Raw genomic sequence first — 14,156 nt, 5'->3', positions numbered from 1 at the left:
GATAATTACACGCAATTTCTTTCGATGCGGAGGATCGATGGGTCCCTCCGAAATCGAGACGCGGTCGTCGAACGAAACGAATCCAGTGTTTTGACGGGAGTCGCGAAAGCATGCTGCCGCGAGCCTGGAACTCGCAGGCGCACCTTGAACAGCTCATGGAAGGGAAACTTAATTACGGCCACGTCCTTTCTTAATTAAGAGAAAATGTTTGGCGTATCTCGGCGAGATTACCGTGTACGAGTCAGGCTTCCGTTTGCTCGCTACCTGCGCGCCGTCTGCTCTCTCACGATCGAAAGCCCGATCCAAAACTAATTCTTCCATTCTTTCCACGCGAACGAGCGTGTCCGCCGCCTTCGTCCCCGTGTCTCCGTCCCTTTTCACCGGCTCACCTCTGTCTATCGACCGGTGGATGAACACCCGAGCCCCCACTTCCATCGTTGATTCCCTGCAGGGGAGCCGCAGATTATCGCAATTATCGTGTATCGACTGCCGCTCGGCTCGTGTGAGCGTAGGAGACTACCATCCGGGATGATTTTCCGCGAGCCGAGCTGTGGTAAATGGAGCAGCTCGCGTTTCGAAAATGATTTTCTGCTATCTCCCCGACGTTTAATATTTCAAATTATTATTGCTAATGATAATCCACCAGATTATACAATATTGAGAGACAATTGAAAAAATATAGTAGTGATTATAAAATTAAGTAATAAAATTGTTATTCTGGAATATGATCACTTGTGTTTTACTTTCTTATCGGGCACGAACTTCTGTAAGAGTCTAATACATTGAAGCAGGTCCGGACCCAAACATCTCAGGACCAAGGGTACATTCAAAATCCCTAGGAAAGGCTACCAATCACCCTGGACGTTTCTGTCCACAAAACCCGGCAGCTCGTCGGGTTAGAATGGTCCGGGTAGCACAGAGCCTGGGGCCGGTAAACATGGTGGCAGTGGTAGCATTATCGTCGCGGTCGAGTATCGCTTGGTCCGGTGGTACACGCAAGTTGACATTGTTTGAAGAACTTGAAGCGAGCAAAGTCGTCGGGCGGACGACGAGTCGAAGTGGCGAGAAAGGTTCGCGAGTAGGGAAGAACCTCTGTGGATGGTTCTGTTGAAGAGGTAGAAGGAGGAGGATGAGGCCAAGAACGATGAAGGAGGAGGAGGGTGCGAGGAGGAGGAGGATCAGCAGCAGCAACAGCAGCAGGATCAGGAGCCGGGGCGAAATAAGCGGGACAGAGAGGCAAGTCGAAACATACGTATACAGGCGGAGAAGGCGCGCGCTGCCACGGCGAAGAAGAAGAAGAAGAAGAGGAAGAAGACGAAAAAGACGAGGCGACAGAGAGAGAGAGAGTTGAGAGAGAGAGCGAGAGAGAGAGAGAGAGAGAGGGAGAGAGGGAGAAAGGGTGAGGAAAAGGAGGGGTAGGGGGTGGTAGGGGCAGTGTGGCGGGTTCGACGGCCGGCTGGTGGCCCAGTGACCGGGACCGGTTCCCTCCGCGGTTCCTCCTTCCGCCTTCCTTGCAAACGCACAACTGCATCATCTCGGCTCGCCTCTGTCCCCCTCGCTGTGCCCCCTACCCGTGGGCCCGCGTTCTGCAGCCTTCCTTCAGTCTCTTCCTCTGCATGTTCGTTCACGCTTGTTCGTTCGCCGCAGCCGCTGTCTCTATCATCCACTTCTCTCCTCTCCTCTCCTCTCGCTCTCTCTCTCTCTTTCTCTCTCTTCGCTCTGACTCCGCTCCGCGTTTCTTCGTCTTCCTCTTCCCCCCGTGGTTCTCCTCGTCCTCTTCCTCCCTCGTGTGTTCGTATTTATCAGCCCCCTCAGCGTGTTCTGGTTGTTGTTGTTCCTGACGTCAACGGCCTCTCCGTCGCGTCGCCGTCGATCACGCGAAAGCGTCAACCACACGAACAACCACCGCTTCTTTATATTTTTTATACTTAGACAGATAAGACTTTCTTGCTCCTCGGTACTCTTCTTCCTGGGCCACTTCTTCCCGAGTAGATGCACCGTTGTCATGGTCGTCTTCATTTTGCCCTTCTTATGCCTAGTTACATACGCTTAAATTTACACCAGTTTGAGAGCTAGCAATTCAACTGTCACAAACAGGGCACATTTTTTATCTCCTTCCTTAACATTGTTAGGTAGCTTCACCGGGCTCGCGGCACAGACAAGTGAATGGTGGGAGAAGAGTGGGGATGACTCATGTAAATTTAACCGAGCTCTTCTGTGCTTTCTGGCCCCCTCGCTCTTCTTCTTGGTCCTCTTCTTCCTGAACGGCTGCACCATTGTTTTCATTTTTCCCGTCTTCTACTTTCTTGCCGTCTTGCTCTTCTTCTTGGTCCCCTTCGTCATCAAGAAAGTAGCTCCGCACCATTGTCGTCGCCATCTAAGAGCTTGCTTGCCTGCTGTCTCCTTCTCTCCGGTGTTTCATCTCGCTCGCCTACTCTCGACCCCGTCGTTCTCACCCTCTCCAGAGTCTCGGCAGCACGCTCCACGCAGACTGCGCCGAAGAGGTCACACAGCTCTCTTCCCTCTTTTCATTCTTCCTCCGCTTCGTCCTTCCTCCTCCGCCGAGGCTCGTTCAGTGATCGAGCGGCTATAGCCGCGGCTGGACGCAACTATTTATCCCACGCATCGCGGGATCGCGGCACCAGGACAGGAAGACCTCTATCTAACTCCAGCTCTTTCCCTCCTCAATCAGAAGAGGAGAACGCGTATAAACGGAGGGATCCTGTGGATTCGTGATGGGTACCCTCGAGAGTCAAGGGCTTGAAAGGAAAAGTAGTTCTATGGGACGAGGAGGGAAATAGTATCGAGGGGAGCACGAGGAAGAGTAGAGGAAGAGGCAAAAAGAAAAAGGAAGAGAGAGAAAGGTAGCTCTCCGAGGGGGAAAGGAAGTGAAAGTACGAGAGGAGGCCTGCGTTACTGGCGCATCCGAGATTTTGTGCCGTCGTTCCTCATCCTCGTCGCACGCCCCTCCCCCTTCTTGTTCCGAGCGTGTACCCCGTCCGCGTCCAGCGCCGATAATTTGTCGGTTCGTTCGTAACGAGCCGAGAAACCAGGAAGAGAGGCCGCAGGAAGCGAAGAGGATCGTCTCCTCTCTCCCCTCTCGTCCCTGCTACTGTTGCCTCTCCTCCTCCTCCTCCTACTCCTCCTCCTCCTGCTTCGTCTTGCTCTCCTCGTCGTTCTGCTCGAAGGAAAGTGATTTTCTTCGAAGCACGCTGACCCCGAGAGACAACGTCCACCATTGAAATCCGGATTACGCAACCCTCTCGACTGATTCTTCTTCTTCCTCCTCCTCCTCTTCTTCTTCTCACTTCTCTCTTCTCTTCGTTCTTCTCGGTTCTTTCTCTTCGTGTTCCTCGTTGCACCGGCGTGACCCTGATGCTGATGGCCAACCGCCGCCGAGAGAGAGCTCTCCGAGCTCCGCAGCCTCCGCCGACTAAATTATCGTCTATTCATCGGTTTCAATCGGTTCCACGTTTATTACGTGGCCCGGCGAGACTCAATGCCTGGCTGTTACGTAGGTGTTTCCTAAGAATGGCTTCCAGGGCGCACTCGCCGGTTCGACTTGCTAATACCACCGGTTTCAGGTCAATGGAAACACTCGCCGCGGATGAGGCGAGCGGATTTTTCTACGCATTCTTTCCCAAGATCGTCGAGTAGCCGATTTAAATAGAATTCCGAGGATCCGGGGAGATTCTTCGCGCAAAGATATTCGCGCGAACCGAGTTGCGAAGATTGCTCGAGCTGTGCGACGGATGTTGCAGGACACCCGGTAGCGGGTGAATCAATTATTTGGGCGATTGAGGTGGACGTTCTTCTTTGACTGAATTTTGTAAACTGAGACATTAAGGTACCGGAGGTTATTGAGGCTGCAAATAAACGAAACTAACTAACTAACTAAGTAGCTAGTAACACTCAATTGTAAGGAAGTAAAAGGATCATCAATTGCTAAGATCTCAATCTCATCCTCCTCCATTAATCACAATGTTCAGTCTCAGACCTTAATTTCTCGATGATAGTATATGTTCCGTACATTGTTATGTGATCGACAAACAGTGTAAATAATTAATCAACCCGACACCGAGGTATAAATTAAGCCAGGAACGATCAAACGATGATTAAAACCTGTGTATCATTTCACTCTTCAAGTCTCGATTGACTAACAATGAGTCTGTATTCGCTGAACAAGTCTTCAGACTACTTCTAAATTCCCGACTCACTAAAATCCTCAACCGGGACTTGAACCCGAGACTTAAATTCTCGAATATTCCCAAAACCTGTTCAAGAGCGTCTACGATCCCCTAAGCAAAAACTGCTTCCATCCGCAAGAAGCAGTGGATCGTGTCCGAAATAATTCGAACACGAGTAGCGACAAGCTTCCAGGAGACCGTTGAGCAAAAGGAAGAGTCCTCGGTTGGACCATCGAGGATACTTTAAATAGCATACCCGGCTGGCAAAGTAGGTGAGGAACCGGCTACAGAAAGAGAGACACACAGAGAGTGGGAGGAAGAAAGAGAAATGGATCTCGATCATGGCGAACTATTCGTGGTAACGGTACATCTCCTGGAACCGCAGGTCAAGCTACGGTTTCGGATTTATTCGGTGTTCTCCTGTGTCGAACGTTGCCGCGGGGCCCGGGCCCCTCGTGCAGCGTCACGTGCTCTAGCTTCTGTGCCCCGAGGGGAGGGGGCAGGCCGCTGGCGAATTAGCCTTCTTCTCAGGAAAGTCACGAGACCACGTCGAAAATTCCCGGGCCGAGCGGGACGTGACGCGAATCTTGTTTAGGGTCCGACGGAACCCACGGACCAGCGCCGGGCCCCATCGTGCCAATAATTTCTATATCGGGCCTCAGCTAGACGAATGAACACGACGTCATCGCTGGACTTCGAACCTTTAGGCAGAATAAAAATTCTTTGCATTGGGCCAAAGGGATTAGCGGTCAGGGCCCCAGCCCAGGTAATAACTCATGCGCGTTGAGCCCGATCTATGGGTCCATGGATAGAAAAAAACGAAAAAGTCACTCGGTCGCTGGGGAATCTCTATGGTGGCTCGCTTCCTCAAGTGGATCGGTCTACAGACTCGAAATCGTATGCGGTAGCCATTTATTTGGTCATCGCGAGAGGAGTTTTATGTTCAGATTATCTTCGATTGGGCCCAACAGGTTTATTCCGGTTGACTTTATTATTTCTCCTTTTTTTCTTCTCCCTCTTCTTGTACAGCTTGACGACGAACCGAGGAATTCATAGAAGCTCTTTAGAAGCGAATATTGAATCTTTTAATCAAGGTTACCAGCGTCTCGAGAGCACAGAGATTATGCAAGAGTCCTGACCAGGCTAAGGTTGGAGGCATTGCTCAAGTGATACTCGTAGGTGATTTTATAATTAAATTTACGTTAACGAGCCTGTAACCCAGATCCGACAGGGATAAAAGATTCGATGATGCGGTGTCGGAGAGCTGCGTGCGCTCTCCTGGTTCGACGCGTTGGCTAACTTTTATGACCCGGTCGAAAGACCAGTTCGACCCGATAGACTCCCTCGGAGAATGCTTAATTCTTCCGTGAGACGCATTCCGATGGACTTAATTGAAAATTCTTCAGTTCTTTATTCATCCATTAAACATCCGCCGCGGAAGACGATTCGATCGGACTTAAAAGTGGCCGGGATTTATCAGCCGCGCCGAGGAATGAAGCAACGGATAAACAACAGCGAAAAATGATTGAAAAGTCGCGAAATTAAAAGATTAAAATTAAACAATTTCTAGGAGACTCGCCAGGTTATCCGAAGAAGTAAAATCCCTGAGAAACGAGGGAATATTGTAACGTGTGCCAGAGTGGCATAGTTTTTAGCGGTGAAGTCCAAAGTCAGAGGGCGTGGTTTGGATCAAGGTCTCGGACCTTGAGAAGATAGATTGGGCAATCATTAATCCGGTCCACGAGGCGTCGATTATTTTCGAGTATCCGATGTGGGGAAATTGATAATTTGTTAGTAGATAATTATTTTTAACCCTTGACAGATTTCAAATTTTTTATTTCCCAATTATTGAGATTTTGAGATGGAAACGAATTTTGTAAAATAGACTTTTTTTATTTTGGAAAGGCAGTATGTAAGCACGTCGGTCTAAGTGCTTGGTAGTTCTTCCAGTGTTAAGCAGTTAGTTTTGAGGAAGGCAGAGTATTGGGTAGGGGCTGAAATAAAGCACGTTTACCCTAATTCAGGGCCTTTAGCTGGCTTCTCACCTGGCTGGTATCTCGTCGACCGATGTACATGCGCGTGTGCACGCGAGCGAGAGAAGCTTCGTATCCGTGTGTTTTCCGTCTGCTCTTATCGTGAATCTCTCCCACTCGGCTTTCCCCGGGAGCCGCCGGATTCCATTCTCATAAATATTTGAAATTCGCAGTGCGCTTATTAATCGCGCGATTAATTAATCCCTGCATAGGGTCCGCTCGGTACAGATAATAACCAGGTGAGGTAATTCCGCGATATTTAACTTGGGATCCGCCATTAGGCAACCCAAAGGGAATAAATCCCTACCTACATTACACAGATACACACGTCCATAGGATATTTCATTCTCTCTCTCTCTCTCTCTCTCTCTCTCTCTCTCTCTCTCGCTTGCTCTCTAACATACTCTTCGTATCTTTTTCCTCGTCTGGCAACCTGGACGCGAGCGCTAACGAGAAATAAAATCTAATCGCTCGAAAAGCTGAATCTCCGCCGGCGTCGCTGCGTGTACAAGCGGCTCAGATGACTTGCTACCCGCCGCGGAGTTAGAGCTACGTGCTATTGACCTTTACGCTCAATGATTCGCCATAGGCTCGCGTCAGTTCTGAAGTAATTGGCCGAATAAATTTATTGCGAGTGCCGCGCGAGCTACGCCCGGCGTATCACGCGAGATCGACGCCTTCCCCACCTACCTAAACGCCTCTTTTCGCACTCACTATACTTGAATCGTTCGGATAACAGAGTACCTCTATCTACTCCTTCCACTAACACTTCTTACGTTCCATAATGATACTTGACGATTACAAAATTGAAGGATGTAGCATCTTCGCATTTCGTATAATTTGTAGCATACAAAATTGCCCCTGAGGGCAATGCTTTATGGCGAACAATGTGGAAGGAAGAAAAGCGATACAGATTTTATAAATTATTTTCTGATTGCTCCTTGTTACATAAATTTCCTACTAGGAATATTTTACTATTTTAGGAGGAATCATGCACTTACGGCTAATCCTGTTCGCATAAGCGGAGTGCAGTGCTAATGCCCGTGTCTAATAGACCATCGATCGTCGACTAATCGGCCGGATCGATTATTGGGGTCCGCGCGAGGCCGTTTGACCCTCCTCGATCGAATCCACATGAGAACGCGAGGACTCGGAGGCCCCTGCGATCGATCATAAGAGGTCACCTGCTCGATCGACCACGAAATTCTTGTCGATCCCTGGATCGAATCCACCGAACGTTGTTTAAGATCGAATAGATAACATGTCTATCCGATATTGATTACAATTGACTCGTTTAAAATTTTTTTTCTTGTAGGATATGAAGTTCAACGTCTTTTGAGAAGTAGACTAAGAGAGGTGATATGGAAACAAATATTAGCTCATTATGCTAATGCTATGATTGGAATTTGAGCCGGAACAATTCGCTGATCTAGGAATCATGGGAAGCTCGCGACGATCATTGAATCTTTCATGAATGTGGATGAGAGCCGTGGCTTCTGTGAATAGCGCTGGGACTGATTAAAAGTGACAGCAGTCTGAACCGAGAGCATGATGGAATAACTTCCAGAGTTTTTATTCTGAATGACTGTGGTCGTCAAGCTGCCAGACTACCGAACGATTTTAGGACATCAAGGAAATTACAATGCTTCAGTGAGCAAAACTATTAAGATACAGAATTAACGCTTAGTGTAAACTATATTTCTCTCTGTTGGCGATGATTATATAAGACCCTTTCCCTCCCACGATTATGTTAATTCTTATGATAACCACAGGGGAAGTGCTGTTCACGCTTTTCGAATTTACATAACGTGTAAAATTAGGTAAATTGATTTTCTACTGTTTCGAAATTGACGCTTCCAGGTTTCGCGAGTAGTAATTAAACCGCGGTTTTTTCATGAAGGTGAAAAATTTAATGTGGTAGAGAAATTGTCAGCAAATATGCAGTTCACTTATATACAGGCAAAATGACTTTTCGATACCCTAACGTCTATTAAGTATCACGTCCGTAATCATCTCGGCGAGCAGAATCGGTCTCGGTCATAGCGTTCCGCAGCCTCTCCCACGGGCGGAAGCAGATGCAGACCACGGGTAGCTCGTCGATTTATCTATTCGCGCTTGGTGTCCGCGGTTAGGCGTTTATTATCGACTTTCCTCGAATTCCGCTTGGCGATCCAAGTCGGGTAGATTCTATCTGCCGTGTGTGTCTCGTGTTCGGCGGTTCCCGTCGATTCCTCAAGGAAGGACATGGGGCCTTATATAAGAAGCATTCGCGGGCCCCGGGAGAAACGAGGATGAGAAGAGGACACACGCGGCCCAGGGGGATAGGGCCGGTGAACGGGGAAGACAGACGGATAGAATGTAATCTATTAGTCTCGGTCTAAGACTGGCTGGCACAAAGAGGAGTCATACCGATCGTGGAACATCGCGGAACCGGTCCCGACCTCCGAAGATTAACGAGAGGGAAGGGAGAGAAGGTCCGCGCTCCTACAACCGGAAACGACGATGCTCTCCGGCCTCTCTCAGCCAAAATCGTTCGGACCCAGTCGCCAGCCAAAAAGCAAAAATCTCGAGGATTATTCGGTTGGCCCGGTGAACTCGGCCGGGGCGAGATTCCGGTCTCCGGTGACCCTGCGCGTCGCGTCGCCTCCGAAAGGGGTCTGGGTTAAAAGGAGCTGAGGACAAAGGAGGATCCTCCGAGAACCAGCGAAACGAGAGGATCCCGAAAGGATCCACACGGAGAGTTCTCGCTTCGAGCACCCAGTATACACACCGCGAGACGAGGAACCGGGGAACACGCTCTTTATCTCTGTCCCTCGCCCCCTCTCCTCTTTCCCTCCTCCGCAGGTTCTATCCGAGTCGGTTCCTCTTTCGTTCGCCTGTCTCTGTCGGCGTCCCTCTCTAGTCTCTTCCTGTTCCATCGTTCGTCTATGGTCTCTGTCTGTCGTTCAGTCTCTCCGCTCTACCCTCTCACGGATCGTCCCGGGGGCCCTCTCTTTCTCGCTTCGCCTCTGTGCAAAGTAAAGAGGAGAGCTCTCTGCCTTGGGTCGTTGGCCGTAAGTCGCCGTGACCCAGTGCGAGCGCTAGGACATTGACTCTGGCATCGCCATCGCCATCCGCGATACCAACTTCCCTCCGTCCCTGGCCTCCCGGGCCCCTCAACCTCCTCCTCCTACTCCCCCCACACCCCCTAACCCCTCTCCGCGGGGTCCCCACACCGACGGGGCCTCCACCTCCTCCCTCCCTCGCACACTGTACCTCCCCCGCTCCCGTATCGCCTACCGATTCCTCTATACCTCGTTCGGTTTGCACCGACGACTCGTACGCCTCCTTCTTTCTTTAACATCGTCTTCGTCTTCGTTGTCTTAAACCTCTTCATCTCCTTCTTCGACATCCGTCTTCATCCTTTTTGCCAGACTCCTCTTCTGCGACCGTCGCTGACGATGATCACGCTAGCTCGTCTAGCTTTCGCTGGTTTTCGCTACTTCCTTGTTCACTGGCTACTTAAGGGATTTTGGGTGAAGAATGAAGACTCTGCGTGAGCGAAGATGTTGGTTAAATGATCTTGAGATGGTTTATACTCTACTCTCGTCTTTGCCATTGGCTCTTACCCACCAGTGAAATTGCTCTCTGCGTACTTTCGTGATTTGAACGATTTTGGTCGAAACAAAATGATAAAAATGTTAATTAGCTTGTATCTAAATTATTGCTAAACTATCTGCACGTGTAAACATGTGATACCGAAAAGAAGCGCTCAGAGTACCGTTAGACACTAATCAGCTAATTTCTGGAGTTTACTTCTCGGTCCACGTCCTTTCATTTCGCCATTTTGAGCCAACAAGTTTCCTTATCGCGTTTCCTATCAACTTTAACGCGTTCGACTACCAAATACCCAAACGATAGCGGTTCGAATACCTGTAGATATTAATCACTCGCGTGCTCTCATTGTACTCCTTTTCGCCAGCATGCTTCCTTTTCGCGTTTCCTGCCAATTCGAACGCTTCCAATTACCAAAAAGTCAAAAACCAGGACTGGGTACCAGAATGTCACTCAGGTGATTACAGGACAACCCTGTTCGGTGTCCGCGGCGGAAATGGGTCCCGAATATGGTAGCCCATGGAAACTGTTGCATAAATTGGGGTCTGTTTACGGAAGGAGCCGGAAGGAACGATCGCATGGCCGCGCGGCGCGGCGCGGCGTGCGCTCGCGCGCGTTCCTCGCGGGAAGTGGCGCGTTGTGGTTTCTTGGTTTATGAACCGAGGCCGTGGTAACGATCGGTTTCTCCCCGAATACTATATTCCGCCCGGGATTAATCGACGCTCCGGTCCTGTTGCCAGTTTCACTGATTAACCATCACTTTCTGCCACGATCCAAGAAGACTGATGAACATCTGTGCAGATGAATGCAGTCTAGTGACATCACTACTGCCTCCTATTTGCAGAAAATCTTCTTCTACCAGTTGTGCATCACCTCAGACATAGCTAAATTAAAATCTATAGGTGAGGGTCGATTAGATTAGAATGGTAGAAAAATTTCGTGCATGCTTAGAAGTGATTGCCGCACACAGGAAAAGAAAGTGTCGCATGCAATGAACCACTTCGGTTTTCAAACCTTTGGAAAGGTCTTTGTAAAGAAGACTTCCTCGACTGACAAAGCGGTCGAAATTTTCTTAAGCTGTTCGCGGGCGTGTCTGAATAATCCAGAAGCAGAGAAGGATGGACAATGGGTAAAAAGGTGGGATGGAGACTTGACCCGCAGCAGGCAATACTCGAAGTCAGCTGACTTCCACCGCCTCTCAGCTGTGAATCCTCGCACAAGAATAAACGATGATCCGAAAAATGGGACAAAATTTACACCGGTGCATGAAAGAAGGAAACCCTGGAAGAACGTCTCATTGAATACTTGCGCAATGATCATTGTATAATTAGAGTCGTCTCGGTTCTAAAAATAGAGGGCCGACAGATTGGAATCGTGCGTACCAGGCGGAGTATTCACGTTTAAACAGTTTTCATGGTTGAGGTCGAGCCGGCCACCTTGAAACGAGGTGGAGCGTTCAATGTCAGCCACCAGGTTCACCCACTCGACCCGGGCCATGAGAGACACGTGTCCCTGTCCACCGAATCGATTGTTTCTGTGAAAAAGTTCTAACGCCTCGCGATTGTTCTCACCGTGTGCCCCGGAGAATGGAAAATTTACCGCTCTGCCCGTCGGTTGCCATTGTTCACTGGACCGATCGCAGATAAAAACGGGGAGATTCTAACGCCTCGATGCGATCTGCCGCACACCGAGACCAAACTTTTCGAGAGATAAATGATCGCCGCTGAAAAATTCACTCTTCGCTGACCATAGCTCCTTTGGGGTCCAGTTTTTTTGTTTTATTGTCGCGGTAGGCGCAGAATTTTCAAAATCGTACATTCCAGGTTGACATCTCGATCTTTCGAAGCTCTGTTAAAATTTACTATTCAATTTTCAGCATCTTCCGTCCGCAGTTTCACTATTTTGTTGGTCAGAGTATTACACGATTCCACGGATTATAAATTTCAATCAACCTAAAAAAATTGTGAAAATTTTTTTGCTCCATTAACCAAGCGTGCAGTGCATTCAATCAGTAATATAGATCTTTGTAACTTCCCCGACAGTTCTAACAGCAAATCCTGCTAAGTCATCAGCAAGCAGACTCAAACCTGATCCTCGGCAGCCTAAGAAACGTCAAATTCCGGCGTCCGTTTCGCTCTATCGCAGCGACACCGTCGACAGTCAGAAAAACCGGTGTCCCTGTTCATTGGATCGCGTCCAATCGGCGATTCATCGGTCAGACAATACATGGTAGCCGTATCATCGCGGTATCGGCCTGCTAGCGTCGTCGAGGAGGAGGCTTCGTTCGAAGGCTCGTCTTCGAAACCTGATTTTCTCCGTTTCACTTTCACGGATGCGCGGCGCGGCGCGGAGTCTAACTCACAGCCCGGCGTTGAACTTCCTCGTCTTCCCCAAGGAAGGTCGTAGAGGGAAGCGAATAACAGAGGAGCCAGGAGGGCAGAAAAACCTGGAGGAAAGAGCGAAGGCCGCTGGACAAAGAGAGGGGCAAAGCACGACGAAGAGAAGACGAAGAAGATCGAAGAGAGACGAAGTAGAGGTTCTAAGCTCGCATTTTGTACGAAGCGTTGCGGAGCGTGTAAAGCGTCTGCAAGCAACGAAACTCGAGGCTTCTTTGAGTCAATCGTACCAGGAAGACCGGCGTCCAATTAGGTAGCCGCCAACAGCGGAAGCCCGGCCAACTTCCCGATCGTAAAATATATCCATCCTGATAAGCGACAGAGGTCCTGGCTCGCTCGGGTGTCCTAATGAGATGCACGGGAAAGGACTCGGCTCGCTTTCGCGTCACGTTTCCTCGTGCACAACCACACTCCGGCGACATAGAAGACCGAAACTGTAAGCCCACGGCTGGGTCACTCGAATTCGGGATTCACGCGGGCCACCTTTTTAACTAACATCTATCTATTTTTTCCCCCGTCGAGGGTGCAGGCACCGAACAGAGAGAATCGTTCGTTCTCTGCATCCCCGTGTCACGTGTCCCTTCGTTGATTGATGGAAGGAAGTGTGGCGATGTGCGTGACGCTTTTTCTCTCTTCTCTTCTTTTAGTTGTGATCATGGTTCCTTGATTCTTTTTTTGTGTAAACACGGGCCTGTAAGCTGCGGAAGATGGTCGGGATAGCAGTTCCAGGGAATCCGCTTCTACTTTGACGGCTGGCTTAATTGATTCTCGAGTGTATGATGTGAATATCCAAGCGTGGGAACCCTGGCTACGATTTGAGTACTTTTAAATCGGTTTACCAATTTCAACACCCAAAAAGCGCAACAAGGGTAGCAAAAAACATGTCTCAAGTTAAAGGATGAATCCCAAAATGACCGTTTACATAACACATGCTCCAAAAAATTAATGTCCATCGGAACATCCGGAAACTCACCCTACAGACCACGAACTCACCCTCATCCCTTAGCCACGTTGCAGGACGACGTGAAACTCTGTTAGTTCAATGATGCCGCGCACGTTCCCCCGGTTTTTTCTTATGGGAGGGGTAGGTCATCCCGTTATGCATTTTTCCAAGGGAAAAGGGGGAGGAGGTAGCGGAGAGAAAGGCGAACAGGCTGCGCCAGGAGGGAAAAAACCCGGGGAAGCATAGGAACGTCGTATGAAAAAATGCTGGCCACAGACAAAAAATCGGTGCATCCTGTGCCCTGACCTCTCGGAGTAGCATTCGGGTAACGCGGATACCGGTCCGATCGGCTGGCCAGTTCGAATACTCTCTCCTATACGTACATCCTATCCGATCTCGTTCGCCGGACCCTTTTTTATTTTCTCCTTTTGGATTCCCTCCGACCGCGCGCCACCCTCTCTTTTTCCACCGTGTGTCCCGTGGTCCCCTTTGTGCGCGCGCTCTCTCGCGTATTCGATTACGAGAATCTCGTGTTACGCGGCTGGCGCGTGCATCGCCTGCATCGAGACGCATCCGAGAGGCGTCGGGACGCTCCTTCGATACGGTGCACTTCGGTCTATGGAAGATAAACGCAACTGTACTGTAATTACCGTGTCAAACACAGAGGGGGACAGGTGTGACCAACGCTATGGAATTACTGAAAAATAATAAATTAGATAAATGATTTTTAAAAATATAAATAAAATAAAAAATATTACACCCAATATACAGGCATGGTTTACCTTCCCACTATCCACCACTTTTTAGAGTGATCTTCTTCCAGATTTTTACATTTAATTATGAAAGAAGGTGTGTGCGTGTGCATATTATATCAGTATAATCAGTATTGATTTTTCTTCTTAAAGAGATTCATGATTGGTCAACAAAAAAAAGTGCGACGGAGCTGTTCCCCAGGATAACACGATCACAGCAATGGCAATGTTTTCTCGGAGAACAGAGCGGG

Source organism: Lasioglossum baleicum, chromosome 15 (assembly GCF_051020765.1).
Source record: "Lasioglossum baleicum chromosome 15, iyLasBale1, whole genome shotgun sequence".
Classification (NCBI taxonomy): domain Eukaryota; kingdom Metazoa; phylum Arthropoda; class Insecta; order Hymenoptera; family Halictidae; genus Lasioglossum; species Lasioglossum baleicum.
This window is presented reverse-complemented; position numbering follows the sequence as displayed.